The sequence below is a fragment of the Rhinopithecus bieti genome, unplaced genomic scaffold, assembly GCF_001698545.2.
Source record: "Rhinopithecus bieti isolate Rb0 unplaced genomic scaffold, ASM169854v2 scaffold_36410, whole genome shotgun sequence".
NCBI lineage: Eukaryota > Metazoa > Chordata > Mammalia > Primates > Cercopithecidae > Rhinopithecus > Rhinopithecus bieti.
In genome coordinates, this window is record NW_016816076.1 from 300,759 (window position 1) to 307,330 (window position 6,572).

A 6,572-nucleotide genomic window follows, 5' to 3' on the forward strand; every position below is an offset into this window, starting at 1 on the left:
TCGGCTCACTGCAGCCTCCATCTCCTGGGTTCTAAGTGATTCTTGCCTCAACCTCCAGAGTAGCTGCAATTACAGGAGCCCACCACCATGCTTGGCTAATTTTGTATTTTTAGTAGAGATGGGCTTTTACCATGTTGGCCAGGCTGGTCTCGAACTCCTGACCTCAGGTGATCTGCCCACCTCAGACTCCCAAAGTACTGGGATTACAGGCATGAGTCACCAGGCCCAGCTCATTTTTCCTCAAGCTTTTTGATTCCAAAATCTCTGTGAAAACTGCTCAGGCAAAGTGTGCTGTCAATAAAGTCTGCTTTTCTCATGTTGGTCCCCTCTTTCTGATTCTGTTTCTCTCACCTAGTTGTGCCTCCTGGCCTCTCCTGCTCATCACCCCCAAACTCTTTCTGTTCTCACATTCTGACTGGGCCTCACAATGTTTTCAAAATCTTTGATTGCAGTCTTCTTTCATATTTAGTTGGAAATAATGAAGCAACTCTTTATTAATGACTTCAGCCATCAGTTTGATTGGTGTCTCCTGAATCCCCTGATATCATAATCTGGCAGTTGATCTGAACTGAGGATTCCTCAAAACAGTCTGGCAATTCTGGTTTTCTCAACAAATAAACCACAGATGTCCTTGGACACCAACTAGCAAAACAGGTCTTTCCACTGGGTCCTTTGTACTATTTGAGATGTAAACAAACATAGTTACTAAGGCTAGAGTCTAAGCTAAATATTCAAACTAAGACTTTTAGAGTAACAACTTAAAAGAATAAAACAGAATGGAATGTGGATGGAAATGGATTTCAAGTCAAAGGAAAGAAAAAAGGAAAAGGAGGAAAGACAAAACTATAAATCCAGACCAAAAAATAAAGTTAAAAATATAGGGTAGAATTGAAAGTGAATAGAACACAATCTAAATTTATAAATTTGTAATCAATTATAAATGTGTAAATGGACTCTCCCATTAAAAGGCTCTCTGGGCAACAGATGCAGCTTTATGTTGTTCACAGGTGTTATTGTTTGGCTGTGTCCCCACCCAAATTTCATCCTGAATTGTACTCCCATAATTCCACATGTTGTGGGAGGGGCCTGGTGGGAGATAATTTGAATCATGATGGCAGTTTCCTCCATACTGTTCTCATGGTAGGGAATAAATCTCACAAGATCTGATGGCTTTATCAGGGGTTTCCACTTTTGCATCTTTCTCATTTTCTCTTGCTACTGTCATGTAAGTAGTGCCATGATTCTGAGGCCTCCGCAGCCATGTGAAACTGGTAAGTCCAATTAAACCTCTTTTTCTTCCCAGTCTTGGCTATGTCTTTATCAGCAGCATGAAAACAGACTAATACAGTAAATTGGTACCAGTAGAGCGGGACATTGCTGAAAAGATACCTGAAAATGTGGAAGCGACTTTGGAACTGGGTATCAGGCAGAGGCTGGAACAGTTTAGAGGGCTCAGAAGAAGACAGGAAAATGTGGGAAAGTTTGGAACCTCCTAGAGACTTCTCGAATGGCTTTGATAAAAATGCTGATAGTGATATAAACAATAAGGTCCAGGCTGAGGTGCTCTCAGATGGAGATGAGGAACTTGTTGGGAACTGGAGCAAAGGTGACTCTTGTTATGTTTTAACAAAGAGACTGGTGGCATTTTGCCCTTGCCCTAGAGATTTGTGGAACTTTGAACTTGAGAGAGATAATATAGGGTATCTAGTGGAAGAAATTTCTAAGCAACAAACCATTCAAAAGGTGACTTGGGTGCTGTTAAAAGCTTCCATTTTAAAAGAGAAACAGAGCATAAAAGTTCAGAAAATTTGCAGCCTGAACAACACAGTAGAAAAGAAAAACCCATTTTTTAAGAAGAAATCCCAGCTGGCTGCAGAAATTCACATAAATAACAAAGAGATGAATGTTAATACCAAAGACAATGGGGAAAATGTCTCCAGGGCATGTCATAGGTCTTCATGGCCACCCCTCCCATGACAGACCCAGAAGTCTAGGAAGAAAAAAGTTTCATGGTCTGGGTCCAGGGTCCCCATGCTGTGTGCAGCCTAGGGAGTTGGTGCCCTGCATCCCAGTTGCTCTAGACATTGCTAAAAGGGGCCAAGGTACAGCTTGGCCCATGGTTTCAAAGGGTGCAAGCCCCATCCCTTGGCAGCTTCCACGTGGTGTTGAGCTTGAGGGTGCACAGAAGTCAAGAATTGAGGTTTGGGGACCATCACCTAGATTTCAGAAGATTTATGGAAACTCTGGCCTACTGGCATGGGTACAACATGCTTCCTACCTGCTGAGGGTGAATGTGATACACAGAGCTATGATGGTTTCTAATGAGTGGTAAAATTCACAAAAGTTCCAAGTTATTCATGTCAGGATCATTCTGTGTGCAAAGTTTGATGTATTAATAAATGAAGATCAAGTGGTTTCTTGGTCTGTAATTGCAATTTCAGTTTTTTAAAGTCAGTAGATTTTTTGTACAATTCTATTACAAGTGGCCCAGGTTTCATTTCATCCATCTCCATGAAGTGCTGATAAACATATCTGTAGGCTTGTCATCTTCGAATTTAAAGAAGAGAGTCTCACCTTTGGTTAATTTTTTAATATACTTCTGCAGCTCAATGTTCATATTAAAATGAACATATGTGTCTTCTTAAAGCCACAGGAGTATCTTGCACAGTACTTACATCTATGTCATTCAGCTCCTTGATACTCACTTTAATACAGCGTATTTCAGACCAATATTCTCAGTTCTAGTAGTAACACTGCTCTTGGTTCTGATAGCAACTTTGGTAATAAAGTCATGATATGGTTTGACTCTGTGTCTCCACCCAAATCTCATCTTGAATTGTACTCCCATAATTCCCATGTGTTGTGGGAGGGACCCGATGGGAGATAATTGAATCATGGGGGTGGTTTCCCCCATACTATTCTCGTGATGGTGAATAAGTCTCATGAAGTCTGATGATTTTATCAGGAGTTTCTGCTTTTGCATCTTCCTCATTCTCTCTTTGGCTGCTGCCATCTGTGTAAGACGAGGCTTGCTCCTCCTTGCCTTCCGCCATGATTGTGAGGCTTCCTCAGCCACGTGGAATTGTAAGTCCAATTAAACCTCTTTTGTAAATTGCCCAATCTCAGGTATGTCTTTATCAGCAGTGTGAAAACAGACTAATACATGTAATAGAGTACCAGGAACTCTAGCAGGAAAAGAATCAGGAGACCCTGCTCCAGCACCACCCTGTTCTACATCTTCTTCAAATTCCAAACACTGTTTTTCACCAGGTACTAAAGTTCTTTTTGAGGGGACAGGCTGAACGTCAAGTGGAAATTCTTTATTATATGTAAAAATATTCTTTAGGATTAGTGCTAGTTTCTTCAGGTCCTCCAATTTCAGTTCTTCTTGAGACTGTGTTGAGTGTAAAGCTGTACTTCACAATCCCAAGCATGTTGCAACATTGCCTGTGGGTTTCTTTTGTTCTTCTGTGAATTCTCATGTTGAGTTTGGGCCTCTTTTTGTAGAAGTCTTGCTAATATCAGATACCCATCTATCACTTTCACCAGCTGGCTCCAAGAGTCAAAGCTGGTGCCTCTCCTAAAACTGGCTCCCCCAGTGCTGTAGTAGACTCTGGGTCACAAAGGTGACCACTCCTTACCCTGTCCCCTCCTGTTCCTACCCCAGCAAGGCTGGGCTTTCAGGTACCATCCTGGCTGGGCCTGACCCTAATATTGACAGGGTCTGGAGGAACCACTATAGCAAACTCTGCCACCTTCCAAGGAGCCATACAAGATTATTTGCAACCACTCTTCTCTTGTTTTCCTCTCTCTCTTTCTTGCTTTCTTTTTAGTGTGATTGTGGTATTTATTTGGAATGTAGTAGGTTCATTTGTTTCATATTGGTTTCAGTTTTTGATTGTTCCTCCTTCCCATGCTTACTGATTAATCTTACATTTCTAATATGCAGGATAAGTACTTTAAAATCCAAAACTATACAAAAGGAGGAAGGGCTTCAAGATGGCTGACTAGAGGCATCGGGTACTGCCACCTCCACACAGAAGAACCAACATAGTGAGTAGATATCACACTCTGAATAGATCATCTGAGAGAACACTGGAATTCAACAGAGAAGTGACAAGACACACTTCAAGCAAGGAAGAAGGAATTGAAGCAGACTGTTGGGCTGAATCAACTGGGAGCCTAAAGGGGCTCCTCAATGTAGGACAGAGTAAGTGTGCGATCCCAGCAGTCCACGTTCTCACCACAGGCTCCTGCAATCCCAGCCACAGGGAAGACCCTCCACCCAGAGACTAACATAGGGCACTGCCTGAAGGTCGCAGGACGGCATTGCTCCAGAGAGGGCGCTCAAGCTAGATATAACCCCATCCCTAATAGCACAGTGCATACAGAGAGTCTAGTTCCCACCAAAGGGCATTGTGCCTGGGGGCTCAACAGCCCTGCCCCCACACATCCTCCACACATCAACATTCCCTGCCTGCAGCCCCTGCTGTGACTGGCTGATGCTGTTGCAGCCAGGGCTGAAGCATGAGCCATTCCAAAGACCCCACTGACCCCGCTGCCCGCAACAGTGAAGATGCTATGCATTTTCACGTGTCCTGAGGACAAATTCCCCTATCCACAAGACCTGCTACAACAGCCAGGGCCAAAGTCTGAGCAAAGTGTGAGCTCCCCAGCTGCCTGCTTAGGGCTGGTGCCACTGAAAACAACCCCACCCCCTGAGTAGCAGGGCTGCAGCACAGCTGCAGCTACCCCCACCCCAGCATTTCACCCTGGTCCTAGGGATCACCCTGCACCTGCCTACCATAGCCCCTGCATGCACCACTGAGGGGCCTTAGGTCAGGTCTGCCTGGCCAGCTCAGTCCCTCCAGTGCCAGAGCATGCTGTCCCATCTGGAGACCTAGGGGCCAATCAGTGCTAAGTTGGATCCACCACTGGTGTCACCTGTGCACTCCTGTCAGGGGCCTGAGGTCAGGCCCACCCAACCTACCACTGCCATCACAGCTGGCACCCACCTGTGTGCACCGCCTGTGATCTGGGGACTGGCTCTCAGCCTATCACAGCCAACACCAGCACCAATGTGGACAGCATGGGAGCCAGAGGTTTGTTCAGCCACACCACACCCACTGCCCAAGGCCTTGAGAACCTGCCCACCACTGCCACTGCTGGCACAGGAGCAGGACACCTGGAGGTCCAAGAACCAGCCCACCTGAACCAGCTAATGCCGGGGTCAGAGTGTGCTGCCCTGGCACCCAAAGGCAGTCTCCCTCAATCTGCCACTGCAAACATGGGCCCCGGGACAGGACCACTTGATGTCCCTGTACCCAGCAAAACTTCAGCACAGCCCATCAAATAAAAGGAATTGGGGCCTGAAAAGACAGCAATACTAAATTCTGAATTGGTCCTGCCAAATAGTTTGATGTTCCAACTTTCCACAGAACAGGGAGACGTTACGTATATTCACTAGCAATGAAGCAATAAGAAAAGTGACTAAACTGATCATAAAAGGTCCAAATGAAAGCTTTTCTATAAGAAAAAAATTAGACTAGTGTTATTTCCAGTGTTATCCACATACCCTAAATGCAAACCAACTATCTTGAACTAGAAAGGATAAGAAGAGAATCAACGAAATGGGCAAATGCTGAGCTTTGTTTTTTAAATATCTGAAAAGTTGTTGAGGTTTTCAATTTTACATATGAGTGTGTTGTAAAAATGTGCAGCCTGACTAGCAAGCAATAAAACCATCTTGCCAAGTGGTTTTAAAGGTCAAGCTCATTAGTAATTTAAGAAGAATCTGCATCAAGCTAGAAGACACTGCTTCTTCAAATAAATTACACACGATCTTATAAGTTTGGGTTTTATCGCTTTAATTGAATGTTTGCACCACTTATAATGTCACAGTGTTTAAGATTTAACTTAACAATTGCCATCTGAAACTTCTCACGTTATCCTGTAAGTCTTCTAACAAGGTTCAAGTGCGTGTGTGTGTGTGTGTGTGTGTGCACTTTTTCTAGATTTTTATTTTAGCAAGTCGCAACAGAACACTATTTTCTGGTTGATCTAAATAGCTATCAAATCCATTTTTATCAAGTATCCTAGTTTTTAGAGCGAAATGGGTCCTCAAAACTCATTCTTTCATCTTTTAAAAAAGGAAAGCTTAGGTTGAAGCAGATTATAATTTACCCAAGTGTCCTTATTATCCCAGAACTGGAAATAAATCTCCATCTTCAAGTCTAAAGCTTTTTCTGTTGATAAAATCTTAGAGGCACACTATTTATTATATGGAACCAAACATTAAATGGTTTTTGGTTAGCAGCAAAGCTAACTCCTGAGAATGATTTTTTCATTTTTATGTAAAATATGACTTTAAATAAACATGAACAAAATATTACTAAAGAATTTTGATTTGTCAATAGAATTTTATCATTTCTGCATTTACTAATTCACTAAACTACTTTAAAATAATTTTTAAATAATTTATACTATATAGGTTTTACCTTATGTATATTTGTACTTAATTAATTAGCGTTATACCTCCCAAAAAATGGTAAAAAAAAAAAAAAAAAAAAAAA

At 42.7% G+C, this 6,572-nt stretch overlaps 1 pseudogene; it reads right to left on the bottom strand.

Annotated features, from left to right (window-relative positions):
* Positions 1 to 2,366: 2,366 nt before the first annotated feature.
* LOC108516697 (axin interactor, dorsalization-associated protein pseudogene) overlaps positions 2,367 to 6,572 on the bottom strand; it is a 10,163-nt pseudogene continuing 5,957 nt past the window's right edge.